The sequence below is a fragment of the Pseudophryne corroboree genome, chromosome 2, assembly GCF_028390025.1.
Source record: "Pseudophryne corroboree isolate aPseCor3 chromosome 2, aPseCor3.hap2, whole genome shotgun sequence".
NCBI classification, from domain to species: domain Eukaryota; kingdom Metazoa; phylum Chordata; class Amphibia; order Anura; family Myobatrachidae; genus Pseudophryne; species Pseudophryne corroboree.
In genome coordinates, this window is record NC_086445.1 from 952,133,435 (window position 1) to 952,149,922 (window position 16,488).

Genomic DNA, 16,488 nt, shown 5'->3' on the forward strand with positions numbered 1-16,488 from the left:
CTGTGGATAAAAAGCTTAGAATCTGTCGATGCGGGACATTGGACTGTATTCTAGCCACAAAGTGTCAAAAAAGGAACGGAGTGGATAACCCTGCAAACTAGTGGCAGGTGGTGTCAATCAATCCACTAATAATGGACACATGGTTCTAATCTATGGTAGTTTTATTGTGTTGAAATAGCAATCTTACGTTTCAAAGGCATTTAGCAATTCATGCATATAATGATGTTATATTAAAAATTTTTTATATATTTTTAATACAAAATAAAATTGTTTAAAATTTGCTTGCGCTCTCTCACATAAGTGATTTCTTTTCATTTAAACAGGAGCTCAACTGGTGTCCCCATTAAAATATTTGGAGGGGGTGAATCTTTCCATACATCACTTGCACAATATGCTATAAATGTCATCAGGTTCACCAGTTTGCTTTTCCACCATGACTTAACACCAAAAAACCCATATGCTGGTTATCTGCTTTACTTACAGATGGAACCTCTGTTATCATTGCCTGCCTAGTCGCAGGCGTGCACTTCCAGCGCGACAAGGCGATCCGTCCGCCTAGTCATGCCTGGAGTGCAAAGAGACGCTTCCCATTGTAAGCGTCTCTGTCTGGGCACGTGAATGGGGAGCGTCTCCTTTCGGGCACGTGCACCCGTTCAGACGGAGACGCTCACAGTGACTAGGTGCGCTCAGGCAGGCACAACTAGTCACAGATGGAGTGACAACTAGCGTGGCTCTATCTGTAGTTTCCCCCAGAAGAGTTGTGCAACATTTAAGGGAAGATTTTTCAAATATTGGAGAGAGATAAAGTGGAGATAGCTAAAGTACCAACCAATCAGCTGTAGAAATACTGAACCTTTTTTGAAGAGAAATAGTGGGAACCGCACAAGTCCTTAATCAAGTAGATAGTAACCCCTGAAAAACTGAATTATAACTGAATTGCTTCCAGATATAGCAACCAAATGTGTGTGGATAATCAGTCCTAGTACCAATGCTTGTTGCTTTCAGTGGTGCTCCCAAGAGTCAAATTTAACAGCCAAAAAAAACAAAACAGAGAAGTATTGGAAAGTAGACTCTTTTTTGGGAGCACTCTAATTTAGAGGACATGTTGATACTGATAAAATCATTTTTAATAAGTAAATCATAAAATAGGATTTAAGGAGTATCTGAGTATGAATAAAGAAGCTTCGCGAAAATATGAAAAAAGATTATAAATCATGCGTGATATCCATATCACAATCTACCAGTTGCCGGAAAGTAATAGCTGTGGTACCAAAAATAATTCATCATTGCACGTTGAAACTCATGTAGTATGTGACCATCATTTATTCTGCAGATATCCATTATGGATCATTATAGATGCAGAGAATTAAATCATTGGTCATGTGAAAACCGAGTACCCAATAATATATGTATAAGTGACACTGTGTTGGGGAGTCAATTTGTTGCAGTACCAGGGTGTTCAGAGGTGGTCTCCCACCCTATTACTAACCCGGCCTTTCACTGCTTAGCTTCCAAGGTCAAAAGAGATTGGGCATCTCCAGTGAGGTATGACCGCAAATATTGTACTCACCCTCTTAAGTCACCCAGGTATATATAGTATGATCGCTATATATTATGGATTTGTAAACATATATGGTACAATGGTCGACAGAACAATGAGATTATGTGCAGCCACCTGGCTTAGTCACCATGTGACACATCAGCCACAAGAGAAGTACACACATGAGTGAAGGCCTGTTATGTGGGAAAAATTCTTTGACACCACACAACGTCCACAATTAGGACTTGCCTTTCACTAGATGCAGAAAATTAAATCATTAGTCATGTGAAAACCGAGTACCCAATAATATATGTATAAGTGACACTGTATTGGGGAGTCAATTTGTTGCAGTACCAGGGTGTTCAGAGGTGGTCTCCCATCCTATTACTAACCCGGCCTTTCACTGCTTAGCTTCCAAGGTCAGAAGAGATTGGGCATCTCCAGTGAGGTATGACCGCAAATATTGTACTCACCCTTCTTGAGTCACCCAGGTATATATAGTTTAACCGCTATATATTAAGGATTTGTAAACATATATGGTACAATGGTCAACAGAAAAATTAGATTATGTGCAGCCACCTGGCTTAGTCACCATGTGACACATCAGCCACAAGAAAAGTACACACATGAGTGACGGCCTATTGTGTGGGAAAAAATTCTTTGACACCACACAAAGTGCACAATTAGGACTTGCATTTCACTCCTAGAAGGTCCTAGGGGCACCAGAACGGCCGTATCAGATTATACCAATTTATTGGTGCCAAATATAATTGCACAAACTGCAAGTGTAGCAGTGAATTTACAAAATAGTATATGAGATATAATTATTCACCCCTATGCATTAAACCAGACAAATGCTAAAAAGATTTTTATTTTATTTTAATACTGAACTACTGAACCTGATTGGTTGGTACCCTATCTCTATCTCTACTTTATCTCTCTCCAAAGCATTATACAGCTCCCTCTATGTCTACCCAAGATTTGATAAATCTCTGCCTCTAACTTATTCTCATCTGAATGGCTCCACAGGTTGGAGGCCATGAGTGCTTGCTATGGGGGTCATTCAGGTGCATGGGTCCTGCGACATCGGAAGCAGGACAGCAGCAGACTGTCAGTGATTGCGTTATTATTGATTTGGTTATAGACATCTTAGTGTACAGTACATTGATATGTCACTATGTTGTTTACTCTGTACTTAGAACGTACTAGTATAGCAATGACAGGTGTTGTACTGAAATGCTCCCACTAAAGGGACCACATCATCAGAGTTAGTGTATTTTAAGAATGGTAATTATACTTATGTTTTTATGTTTCTAGGCTATTTGCATTATGTCTATATGTAGTCCTTATTTCACCTGCTGTCAGAATAAATACTATATAGTTTAGTCTTTTTGCACATTAGTTTGTTCAGGAGAACAGTTTTCATAGTTTTCAATGTGATCTGTTATCTGACCACATATACAGTAGCAAGTTCAGTATTGCTTTGATTGTGTTAGCTACAGAAGCCCTTTGGCTACAATATAACAGACTTTCCCAAAGAGGAATCCTTCGGATTTCGGTACCCTTATCGATAGTGGTCAGTTGCTTATACGTAGCATGATGGGCGTGCATGTGCACAGTGCCGTTTCTAGGGCCGTGCCAGCCGTGCAATCACACAGGGTGCTGGCCCATGGCCATTGTGTGCAGTATTCTGTGCGGTCTGGCCGACCGCATAGAACATTGTGAAAATGTCCCTCCCAAAATGGCCGCCGCCTGAGAGAGGACAGTTTTGAAGGATACTTTGAAGGATATTTTCCTGCAAGACCAAGCTCATTTCAGCAAGATCATGGCCATTTGCTGCTTGGCCACGCCCCCTCCCCTTCATGATTATGGGAGGGAAGGGGCATTTTTATGTGTTCCCACTGGGAGCCGAATTGGCTAGAAACACCCCTGCTTGTGCATTACAACTGCCAGATCAGATACCTGTAACTAGATACTGCACCAAGACAGCTTAATATTGGAGCATCATATATAGGCTACTTGCATTATGTGCATATAGTATGTAGCCGTCTTTTCATACACTGTCACAATGGATGCTATACAGTTTGCACAATAGCTAGTTGAAACGTTGCATTGACATTGTTGTTCTATGTAAGACATTGTACAGTTGATACTTGCCTTGAGATTTATAATAGACAATTGATTGTTTGCTTTTCATTTTTTGTTAACATTGTACCATGAGTGACCTTGATTTTCTTATGTAGTCATTTTCACAATCAGGATGCTTTGTGCTTAAGAAGAACTAGACTTCTGTATCTTAGTATTTCGATTTGATTTTATATATCAGTAATTCAAGGATCGCTGAACTCTCTGCCCACTTAATTTTATTTGGTTCACATTTATCTTTAAAATGATGAGGTTAATAAAATATTATTGATCAACTCACATTTTATCATGTCTATCATCAAGACATGCATCTATGTACATACATACTGTAAGTGGAGCGGTGGGATAAATCAGCGGAGCGACCAGTATGAAAGGGTAACTGGTCTCATTCATTCCACTTTGTAGCAACAGAGCTTGAGATTAGAGCTCTCAGCAGTATTGTGCAGGCTATAATATACCCTTTGGATAATACCAGTGTATGGCATCACTATGAGTTGTTTTTATAAAATAGTTTTTTATTGTTTGATTTAAATAAAGCCCTTATGAAGGCTGCATAAAGCGATCTGCTATCCAAAACGGAATATTAAACCTTTTCTACTTGTGACTCTTACTTATTACAATATAAATATACAGAGGTTTCCAAGAAACATCAGCTCTTGAAATGAATGTACGTTATTCGTTGTTATACAATGTACATTATTCATTGTAGTCTGACATTGTGCATTGTACTCCAGCAGAAATTAATGACAAAATATTGAGATAGGCACAATTAATTTTCATCATCACCATCACCATCATCATCATCATTATTATTATTATTATTATTATTATTATTATTATTATAATACTTTTCTTACAAAGGGATGTTTACTATATTAGAATGTTATTGTTGTGTGATGCCAAATTGTGATTTCAGAGACGTGTGTGTGTATCCTATATATTAAATATATAGTATGAAATAAAATAAATTACACAGTAATGACCAATCTAAGTATAAGGATATATTTGAAATTGTATTAGTATATAAATGGCATTTGTACCAGGAACGTGCGGTGAGCTAAATAGCACAGGAGGCACTGGCTAGCACCAGAGCCAGATTTACATGCAATATATGAGCCAAAGGGTACATCTGGGCATTATACACAGGTGCAGCAGCATAAACTCCTGGAAATTTGGTGAGTTTTGAGATGTGCGGAAAAGGTCAGCAGAGGCGGCACTGCCTCACCTGCCATAGACTTTTTACTCCAGAGTTTTGGCTATAAAAATTATTAGAATAATGCAATGAAGATATTTAAACCATATTTTTTGTATTTTTCATATACTTTACGCAGTCAAAACTCTGGCACAAATGTTAGTATGACAGGAAAGGCTCTGCCTCACCTGCCTCACCCCACCGCACATCACTGATTTGTACATATAGTTATACATAAGTACAGTACAATAAAGTTGTAAGTACTTACTGTTAAAGCTCTATGCTTTGAAGGTAGCTCTGTGGTACATCTGGTTTATCAGAGGTGCTGCTATTGAACTTTGTATTATTACTCAATGCCTGTAAGAGTAAATCTTCCCTTCATGACCACCTGATCACTGACATTATATAACAGCTCGTCATTATGAACCATGCTGGTCTTTGTGCTCTGCTACAGTACGTTCTAGTCAGTATATGATCCCATGTCCTGTGTATGAGTATCATGCACACCAATGTTCATTTTCTGCAAATCCTAATACTGGCTGTTGTAATTGAGTCGATGAGGACTGTAGAGAGATTGGAGAACAATGGATGATTTGCATACTTGCAGTGGTATGACTCCAACGCTCCCATTGCTAAGCATTATACTCCAAAACTACAGAATCCTCTTGCTGCATATTAAGCTTCCTGTCTGTCCCCTTGTCACACATACTCCTGTCCCCCACATTGTCATATATAACTCCCTCACCGTCTGTTCTTTTGTTATATACTTTTATCTTTCCCCCACCCACCATCACCGTTATTTATAATGCACACCCTGCACCACGTCGGCAGCAGAAGCACTACAGAGATCACGTGCTATTTTCCTGGTACTGTAGTGCTCAGAGTCTACTATGCTGCCCGCTAGAGAGGAAGGGTCCCAGACGGAGGCTGCACACAGGCCCTTCTTCACTTACTACGCCTCTGCACATCATCTCTTACCTTTCTTTGGTGTTTGTGGAGGAAGAGGTATTTTGGGTGCTTTTCTCAGCAGCCTCTTCCGCGTAGAAGAAAGGCTACCATACTGTGCCTGTCTCCTTCTCAAGAAATGGCTGGTTCTCTGTAGAGACACCTACCACACACAGGGGACTGCACACTGATGAGTGTCTCTCTGACTCTCTTACACATTCCATCCTACACACTACACTAGGAAATGGACATGATGCTGAAGGGGATCTCTGGGGGTCTGGGAAACTACTAGTTAATTCATGACTGTCAGAGAGTATAGGTAAGTAGATTTTACAATGACTTGTATTATTAAGCTAGGACACACCACTTCCAAACTCTAAATATCTTTGCACATTTTAAATTGCCTAATCTGCAGTGCAACATGGTTTTGCTGAAGAGCAAATGTCTCCTTTTCTTTGTCATTCTTTTAAACGTAAAGTAAATGGCAGCAATGTTGCAGTTTAGACTATGTCAGTAATAACCACAGTCACAGGGCACAATCTCAGACATTTTGCCTCTTCACAATCCACAGGACCGGCCCTGGGTACTGCAGGGAGTGTAGTTTAATCGTGGAGGCATGGTCATGCCACCGTATCCTCATAAAAATGAAAAACAATATATACATTGCCACGTGCTGCATGGGGGCTCCACATGGCCACATCCATGGTCAGATATGGGGGATTGGGGGTTAATCACTGTGGTTGCTCCACCACCCGCACATACATCATGCAGACCAAGAAGACTTCCTGGACCCACCACAACCCAGCACACAGCAGCGTGCACTGGGGTGGGGAGAGAGGCTGTTGACACTGATTGGTGAGAAGTGTGTGTGGGAGGGGGGTGGAGGCAGTACGACAGTGGGTCCGGACTTGTTGGAGGAGCCCTGTGGAGGGGGGAGGGGCAAGTCTACACTGCTCCACCACCCCCATCGATGTCCCTGATAATTCTGTATGCAATATAAACAATATGGATGATGTTTAGATATAGTCTCATCATATTTTAGAAATTAAAAACTAGACAGCGGATCAGACAATGGTAGGATTAGCTAATGAGTATTTGGATACAGTTTTCTTCTCGTCACACATTGAATAATTGACTCTTTTATGTAGTTGGAGAACAATAGATGAACATTGCATAGGTTTTTTTTTATTTCTATAGAACGTTGCATTAATTTCACTTTTGGTATACTTGTCAGCAAAATACTCTGCTGCTCACACTGAACTGATTGTGTTGAATCATCTCTACCTATGACCCATACAAGCACCATCTCGTGTGTGACTTCTCAAGCAGAGATGTATTGATCTCTTGGGAACCTTTCCATTTCGAGTACCTACCTTGCCCTATGCAGCTAATCTTTGCAAAGACATTTAGTTTTCATGGCCTACAAGGTACAGTAGCTTCATTTGATGCACCCTATAGGTTTTGACATGTATTCCCATATGAGTTGCTGAAATGGGTCTCAACATCTGTTCACCGGCATTGAACCAGCACGATAGCTGAAATACAGTTCACAAATGCAAGGAGTTTCGTGTCAGACAGTGTTTGCTGAGAATCAATCTGGATAGATGCACTGCAATTCCTATCATTATGAAGAGCAGCTCAGACACATTACATGTCTCACTCCATATTAAGTGTTCTAGATTATATCCCGCACAGTGCAATTTTGACACAAAGAAAACACATGGGCTTTCATGTGTGATGATGTCAAACAAAATGAAAGATTCCTTTTTAAATTACAATATATAGTTGTCGTACACAATATCGAAACACTGTTTAGGAATGGGTGTTATGTGCATTGTAGTATGGACTAGAAAATACTTCTGAATGTATTCTTACATGGTATTGTATTGTTTTAGCCAGTCAGTTATGTCTGAAAGTTGACTGTCAAAGTGAATTCAATCTCAATCCAAATGGGAAATCTTTTGCAGAATACATTACTATGTTACAAATCTAACATAATCTACGTCTTCCTGCTGTGGATAACCAACATTCTTCTTGAAGGACAAGAGACAGAGCATGACATTCCTGCTAGAGATGTGCACTAACCCCCAGTTTTTGGTTTTGGTTTTGAATCTGTATTTTTTTTTTAAATTGCTAAAAACAGCTAAATTAATTGATTTGGGCCTGTTTTTGTTCCTGCAGTATTATTAAACTCTATAACGTTCATTTGCAGCCATTTCCAGTCAATTTTGAAAATTTGACTGCTCACAATATTATTTACCAATATTGGCCAAAGGCTAGCTAGCTAAACAAATTAGTATAGCAGTGGCACAAACTCATGGCAGTTTAAACGCCTATAGCACATTGCCATATTGCCTATGAATCATTGCCACACAGCAGTGTCAAACAGGATGCCAGTTTAATAAAATATACAACCCCACGGAATGAATCTTTTCAAAAGAAAGGGCCACAGGCAGCACAGGGAAATGGAGGTGGAGTATAAATGTGGTGGAAGGCAAGTGAAGGAAGGATTGATTAGTTAGTTAATTTAATTGTTTGAATAAAATTTATGAGGGAGGAGGAGGGTAGTATGACTATCAGGTCAACCTCCTACTGTATATTCTGTAATCCTTGTTGGTAATCCTTGGCTATTAACATTGCACTTCAAACCTTGTTGGGAATCCTTGGCTATTAACATTGCTCTTCAATCCTTGTTGGGAATCCTTGGCTATTAACATTGCCCTTTAAACCTTGTTGGGAATCCTGGGCTTCTCTACAAATAAAGTTTCAGCAATGTCAGAGTACATACATAGTTTTTGTGGACATCACTAGACTCTCCTCAGGAATTTGTGAACACACAGTTTGTTCATCAGTCAGCCTTATGCTGGGTACACACCTATAGATATATCTGCAGATCAATTTATCTACAGATATATCTATGGACGGACCAGGCAGTGTGTTGAGCATACACACTGCCCGATCTGTCCGGACTGATGTCATGAACTGGGCGGGCATTTACACACACCGGCTGACCACCCGCACACACACAGCTATGTGCCAATATATCGGTAGATATATTGGCCATCGGCTGTGCTGCAAAGCAACATAATATGTCTGTGAACGACCGCATTCAGAGACATATCGGTCATACACACTGGACAATGGACCCATGATATATCGGCCGTTCAAGAGAACCACCGATATATTGGCCAGTGTGTATGCACTTTTAGTGTTCATTTTTTTGGGCACTGATTATATGTTGGTTTTAAGGTGACACCTCTTCTGTTAACATTGTGAAAGTTTTCGATTTCAGGTGCCCTTTCTTAAACTTTCTGGGAGCAGTCACATGTCTCCTCAAGAACTGCTCATCACGTGACCGCTTGGACCCAGAAATCACGCCACTGGAGCTGCTGGAGCTGCAGGGCCAAGGTAAGTGACTGTTAGAATGTTTACAAACAATCCCTGGTGGTCTATCATGTCAACATTTCAGTGGTGTCCACATGATGAACGTTAACATGCACATGACTATGTTGGCATTCTCATGTTGACCTAGGAACCACACCTTTCTAAACATTCTATCTTTGCTCAAGGTGGCAGCTCAATACATTTTCCATATACTAATACTCAATTCTCATTTAACAAATAAGCAATATATTTAAAAACCAAGAAGAGCATCTAATTAGTACTGCATGATGGAACTTTTCATTTTGCCCAGATTTAGATGAATTCCAATATTGTCAAGTTAAGTAACATTACTCCATGGAATGCAGATTCTTGCTTCCTTTAGTCATTAGACTGTGTATGAGCAGCAAATTGAATTGATTCATTTCGTTACTTGAAGCCAGGTAAGGAGTGTTCTGCCAAATTTCTACTGACTTATGAATCAGGTAATGCACACATCTCTAATTATTACTTTGGCAGGGTATGCCAATTATTAGATTTGTCATACAAGTCTATCCATATATCTGTGCCCATAAATAGAGAAAACGCATATTTTACTACACTATCAAACTATTTATTGTGTCGGACAGGCAAGAACTTACAATTTTATGCATTATGAGGATTAGGTATAAAATGAAGGTGAAATGTAACATTGACTGGCTAATTTTAATGACCCAAAAGAGAATAGGAAAAAATGCCAGAACTGAAGTTTATTACTATCTGACTGATTTCAGCAGAAACGTGTAATGTCACTACAGTTTGGATTGTCTAGTTACTGCAAAATGATTATTAGCTAAAGACTGTTAACATCTCTGCCATTCTATTAAATATCACTGTAGCAAAATGCAGAGCATATATACATTTACTGTACTGTACTATAACGAGTCATTTGAGAATGGCGTTGTCAGAAGACTTGCAAGTTTCTCATCAGCTTCATAAACAGCCCTACAAACAAAATGACCACATTTGCAGATATTCCTACCAACTCTTAAACATGCACATGATAAAATCATAAGTCTCTCTACAAATGTACATTCATTATTAATATGCTGTGGTAAGAGTTAAAGCAGTTATTATTGTAGGACACTGCTTCTTGTCAGAGGTTATCATGGCCACAGGACTTATGTATCTTTAAAATAAATAAAGTCCTTTTAGAAACATCAAAATATCCAATAAAGAAACTAAGGGGGAATTCAATTAGCCCCCCATATTTTTTTTGGAGTTGTTCTGCAAATTTGAGGGTGCAAATTTTTTTCCAGGCTATTCAGTTAGCCCACATTTTTTGCGCCCGCCCCTCCCAAAAATTTTTCTAGTTCACGGACCTATGTGTTTTTATTTCTGGAGCCTGATAAGGTTCTGGAAGACAAAATCTCCATGAAGTGCCCATGTTTTGGGGCTAATTGCATAACCCAGGGGGAAGGAGGGGGGGTCTGTTAGCCCACAGTAAATTACTACAGCTAATTGAATTCCCCCCTAACATGTAAATGGCTGTGTTTTTTTCCAAATCATCACAAACCTTGAAAACTACTCTTTTGTTTAAAACAAGGAATAAAGATTATATAACTCAGTTGACAAAAATGGAACTGGTGGCCTAGTGCTGTATATTGTTAAAAATGTTAGTTTTTCGGAGAAATAATTACGGTCCTGTATTAGGGCACATGATTCTGCTTGTTCTACTGTTGAATGTGGCCCTAGGTTTCCTGCCCAGCCCCACACGGCAGAATACATTGATGCTATAATTCCAAGTGTATACATAGACTATACTAAAGATTTATCAAACTGAGGGCATAATTCAAGGTTGATTGCAAAAGCAAAATTTTCCTCTAATGGGCAAAACCATGTGCACTGCAGGTGGGGCAGATGTAACATGTGCAGAGAGAGTTGGAAATGGGTTGGGTGTGTTCAAACTAAAATCTAAAATGCAGTGTAAAAATAAAGCAGCCAGTATTTAACCTGCACAGAAACAATATAACCCACCCAAATCTAACTCTCTCTGCATATGTTATATCTGCACCACCTGCAGTGCACATGGTTTTGCCCATTCGAGGAAGATTTTGCTTTTGCAATCAGCCTTGAATTAGGCCCTGAAAACCAGATACAATGTGAAGACAAATAGAATGTGTACCTTGAATATTTTAATGTTGGAACAATACAGTTTGCCTCCTCAGTTTGCACTAAATTTATGCAATTTTACTCATCTCTGTAATACTCAAAACCAAATTGCATATGTGCTGTTGGCACAGGAAATATACTTTCAGGAGTTTGCTCCTATTGGCTGGCAGTTATGGGGGAAACTGCTAAAAGTCAATCCAAAACCAAATGTTCAATACATGGATAATCAAGCAGAGGTCCAAATCAGGGTAATAAAAGAATATCCAAATACCAGAATCATAAACAAAGCCAGGGGTACAGAGCTGGAATGGTAGTCAGATGGAGCCAGGGTCAACATCTATGAAATCCAAAAGCAGAGGAACAGGAGCAACTAAATTAAGGGTTAGACCACAATCGGGCACTAGTAGATATCAGGTTATGTGTTTCTAATGTACCCAGAGCTGGGACTGCAGGGCATGAGTAACTATGGCTAGAATGAATGAAGCAATGGGCGAAAGATACTTCCCCTCAGTAAGTTAACTAATATGAATTTGTAGGAGAGAAGGAAAGTCTAGGTAAGGGCAGTAATTTGCCTGACAGCTAGCAATACTAAGCAACCTTGTACAGTGAGTGTTAAGTGAGTACTGGATGTGACATGTGTATCTGCTGAAGCAGCTGAATAATTTGTAAATCAATAGCAGCTCAGGTAATTGGTAGTATGCAGTGAGAAGACTGCATGCAGGAGGCATGAAAGCTGAATGGAACAAGTACAATTATAGCTGCAGGGTGCAGACAGCACACTGGTGTTGGTGGCAGCTGCTAATTAGAGCAAGAGCAGATAGTAACTTCCAGCCCATGAATAGGGAGCACTGATTCAAGCTGAACCACAGAATAGGAGTGCTTAGGTAACAATGCTGGTAAATGCTTCCGATGCTGGAGTTCAGGAACTGGGAACACCACAGAGACTTGTTGTACTGGCAAGTAGGGTAGCCAATCCTAGGTTCACGATCGGCAGGATCCTGGGATTTAGGCCTAAAATTGGCCTGGATTCAATCCTGGGATTGGAGCTTCCAATCCTGGGGATTTTGGTATTAGAAAGCCCCCTTGTTTTTTTAATGCCGGGCAGCGTTGAGCTTCCTCAGGAGGCTCAGACGCTGCCCAGCTCCCTTCTCCCAGCTCCTCCTGCCCCTGGCCGTGCGCACCGCACAGCATGATGTTAAGTCAGAGATCCGCTGCGCAGTCTGATGCCAGCCGTCCGCGCTGCCCGGACCGCACCTCGCTGCCCACCACCTGCAGGAAGTGCACCTGCCCTCACTCCCAGTGGATGGTGAGTAGTTCTGTGGGCTGGGAGGGGCTGGGATGGGGGGGCACTGAATATTTTAAAATCTTCAACCCAATCCCGGGTATCCCAGGAATCCCGCGATTGATCATTTTTCAATCCCGATACCCAGGATTAAAAAAAAGGCCGTGGATTGGCCTCTCTACTGGCAAGGTACAGGTGGCAAGAAGCAGTTTTATTAGGGAGCTCTAGCAGTTGATTGGATGTATAAGTCATGTGCAGCATAGAATACTGTGTATTGCTGGAGCTAGTCAGCTGACTTTACCTAGATGGCGGTGCCTTTGCTGTGCCTAACCACAGCTACAGGAGAATCCTGATGTGACTGGCCAGCTGACATGCGCAAGCCAGGGAATAGTCAGTGCCGGGTAGGATAAGAGAGTATAAGTACTCACTTTTTGACAGTAGAATTGGCTTACTGCATTAGACAGCATATCCCCACAGCCTGCAGGGGATTTGCTGTGGCCAGGAAATAGGCGGAAAGCAGGAAAAATCACAACCGCTGTATTTCAAGTTCCCATACTCCTAGGATTAAATCCCATGGAGTGTATCGGTACTTTTTCTTGTACAATTCTGACAGTTTTTTCTAATCAGTATAGTTACACCTCTTTGTCATAATTAACTATCCACTTACCACAAATCAGTTTTCGAGGTAGTGAGCCCAACCTAGTAAATAATTTACTATTCTACTGCATGTATTATTCAAGCTGAGAAGCGTAAAAATACAGAAAGAAGATATTTGGAAAAAAATGGTACAAAACATCTTTAACAAAAACATTTTTTAAACTAACTTTTTTTTTAAATTGCAATGTTCTGGGCAGATTGTGTAGGGAATAAATAAAACAAACATAGGTTAAAAATATATAGTACATATTATATCTCAGTACAGTTCTGTTAGCTTAAATTTTCCACATTGCAAAAGATGGATTTCACCTGTACATTATTTGGCCTGTCATTTAATACACATTCCATTACAATACAGTCTTTCAATATGCAGCAATTACTGTAGGTTAAGCCATTTCTTTTTTCCAACATTAGGATTCTTTCCTTAGGGCAAGTATAGTCATGAGAAGCTGATACAATGGATGATCCAGTAAGGGTCAAAGTGTATACAATAAACTGTAAAAGGATGCTAGAAAAGAGTAAGTATGAAAGAAATACAGTATAACAGAAACCCAGGATATGCAGGAAAGGAAAGAGATGCAGTATGCGATGGAAACTGTTTTGCTGGAATTTGTTTAGGAAAATTGAAGCCATTAAAGCCATGCTTGTTTTTTGGTGTCATAGAAACAGTTTTTGCCCCAGAAGAAAAGAGATGTAGCTTTAGGTGACTGATTTTGTTAGTTGGAAGAATTCTCACTGTAGGCCATTTATGAAGAGTAAAATGGTCATAAAAGCAGACTTCTAATCCTTGATTTGCACAAGTGCGCCTAGTTTTCCACAGGCTGCATAGGTTTACAGAGCAATATAGTTGCATTTGAGGAGGGACAGCAATTTTCATGTGCAAAAAGTACAGTATGAGAAGATTTAAGTGGAGACATTTCTAATAAAGTACAGAGCAGGCGCAAGGATCTGCACCTGAGTTTCAGAGCTGTGAAGAAGTTAGATCTGCTTTTGCTGGGCAAAAGTTGCATTTTATGATCTTCACTTCCACATGTAGGCATGGTCATTTCCACACCACAAAAGGAGTTTAGAGGTAACCTGGTTTTGCCTTTTAAATATTTGCCTCTGTAGAACATCAACCATACTCAGCAGGATATTGCAGATGGCTCCATCTCACAGGCTATTTCTCCACTGGACGTTACCTTGGCCATTGCAGAACATACACCTTTTTGCTGTTCAACCGTCTCAGTGTTGCTTTAGCCTTGTGCATGTTATTATTGTCTTACTGATACTGTAGGTTAACTTTCTCCCAAGCTTTAGTTTTCTATCAGGTTGTCACACAGTATCTCCCTGTATTATGCAAAGTCCTTCTGTCCATCAATTGTATGAAGATGCTCAGTCCCCACTGAGGAAAAGCATCCCCATAACATGATTATGCCACCTCCATACTGTACTGGTTGGATAATGGGCCTAATTCAGACCTGATCGCAAAAGCAAAATCTTTCTCTAATGGGCAAAACCATGTACACTGCAGGTGGGGCAGATACAACATGTGCTGAGAGATTTAGCTTTGGGTGGGTTATTTTGTTTCTGTGCAGGGTAAATACTGACTGCTTTATTTTAAACTGCAATTTGGATTTCAGTTTGAACACACCCCACCCAAATCTAACTCTCTCTGCACATGTTATATCTGCCCCCCCCCTGCAGTGCACATGGTTTTGCCCATTAGAAAAAAAGTTTGCTGTTGCGATCAGGTCTGAATTAGGCCCAATGTTTGCTGAGGAATGGGCAGTGTTAGGTTTGTGCCTCATATACAGTAGTGTTTTGAATTGGGACTAAAAAGCTCCATTTATTTCTCATCAGACCAAATAAAATTTGCTGGATCACTCTGATGTTTTCTGGCAAAATCCAGACATGCTTTGGTATGCTTCAGCAATGGCTTCTTAATATCCATTCTCCTATACAGGCCAGTTGTATACATATCTCTTCATATGGTTGAATGATTCATCGTCACTCCAGTCTTAACCACAGGTTCTCAAACTCGGTCCTCAGGACCCCACACTGTTCACGTTTTCCAGGTTACATGTGGATTATTAAAATGTGACAGTTGGTGATACACAGTGCACCTGTCAGGTGACCAGCAAAGCATGAACTGTGTGGGGTCCTGAGGACCAGTTTGAGAACCACTGGTCTAAACTCAGTGCCAGATTAAGGTCCACATGGGCCTGGAGCTGAAATTTAAGAAGGGCCTATGGTGTGCCTCGGCAGGAGGTGTGACAAGCGCTGCAGTGGTGTGATTAGTGATGTGGGTGTGTGACCAGTGTAGTGTGGGTGTGGTCTAAATAGGGTGTGTGGCTATCCCGATGGAGGTCAAAGCTAGTGCCTACCTTCAACCACTTAATAGTGGCGCTATAACAAGAAAACATTTGTAACCAGTAACCACCATATGATACAGAGAATCAGTAACCACCATATAATACAGAGAATCAGTAACCACCATATGATACAGAGAATCAGTAACCACCATATAATACAGAGAATCAGTAATCACCATATAATACAGAGAATCAGTAACCACCATATAATACAGAGAATCAGTAACCACCATATGATACAGAGAATCAGTAACCACCATATGATACAGAGAATTAGTAACCACCATATAATACAGAGAATCAGTAACCACCATATAATACAGAGAATCAGTAACCACCAATACTGAGAGCATCTAAGTGACCAGCATCTAACACAGAGAGCATAGCAGTGACCGCCATATGATACAGAGAGTTGTATCAACATGCAAAGAAGATGGAAAGGGGAGAAACGATGGGGCAAAACAGAGCAAGTGTAGAAAGATTAGAAAAGAGGGGGGCAATACAGAGGAGATAGGGAAAGGGGAGCAGAGATAGGGGCAAAACAGAGCAAACAGGGAACTGAGGGCTCATGGGACACAGTTACTGATACAGATACTTATTGAGACAGACACCACTTACCGACACAGGAATGTCTTACTGACACAGGCACACTTGCAGACAGACACCGCTTACCAACAGACACCCCTTACTGACACAAATACAGATATAGACTGAAGACCTTACTGACACACAGACCACCTACTGACACAGACTTACTAATACTTACCACTTACTGACACCTACACAGACACCTCTTACTGACACAGACACTGCTTACTGACAGATATCACTTATGGACACA

At 40.4% G+C, this 16,488-nt stretch overlaps 2 pseudogenes; both read right to left on the reverse strand.

Annotated features, from left to right (window-relative positions):
- Nucleotides 1-1,439: 1,439 nt before the first annotated feature.
- Nucleotides 1,440-1,559, reverse strand: LOC135052134 (5S ribosomal RNA; annotated as a pseudogene).
- A 323-nt stretch (nt 1,560-1,882) lies between these two features.
- LOC135051954 (5S ribosomal RNA) lies at nt 1,883-2,002 on the reverse strand (annotated as a pseudogene).
- Nucleotides 2,003-16,488: the final 14,486 nt, after the last annotated feature.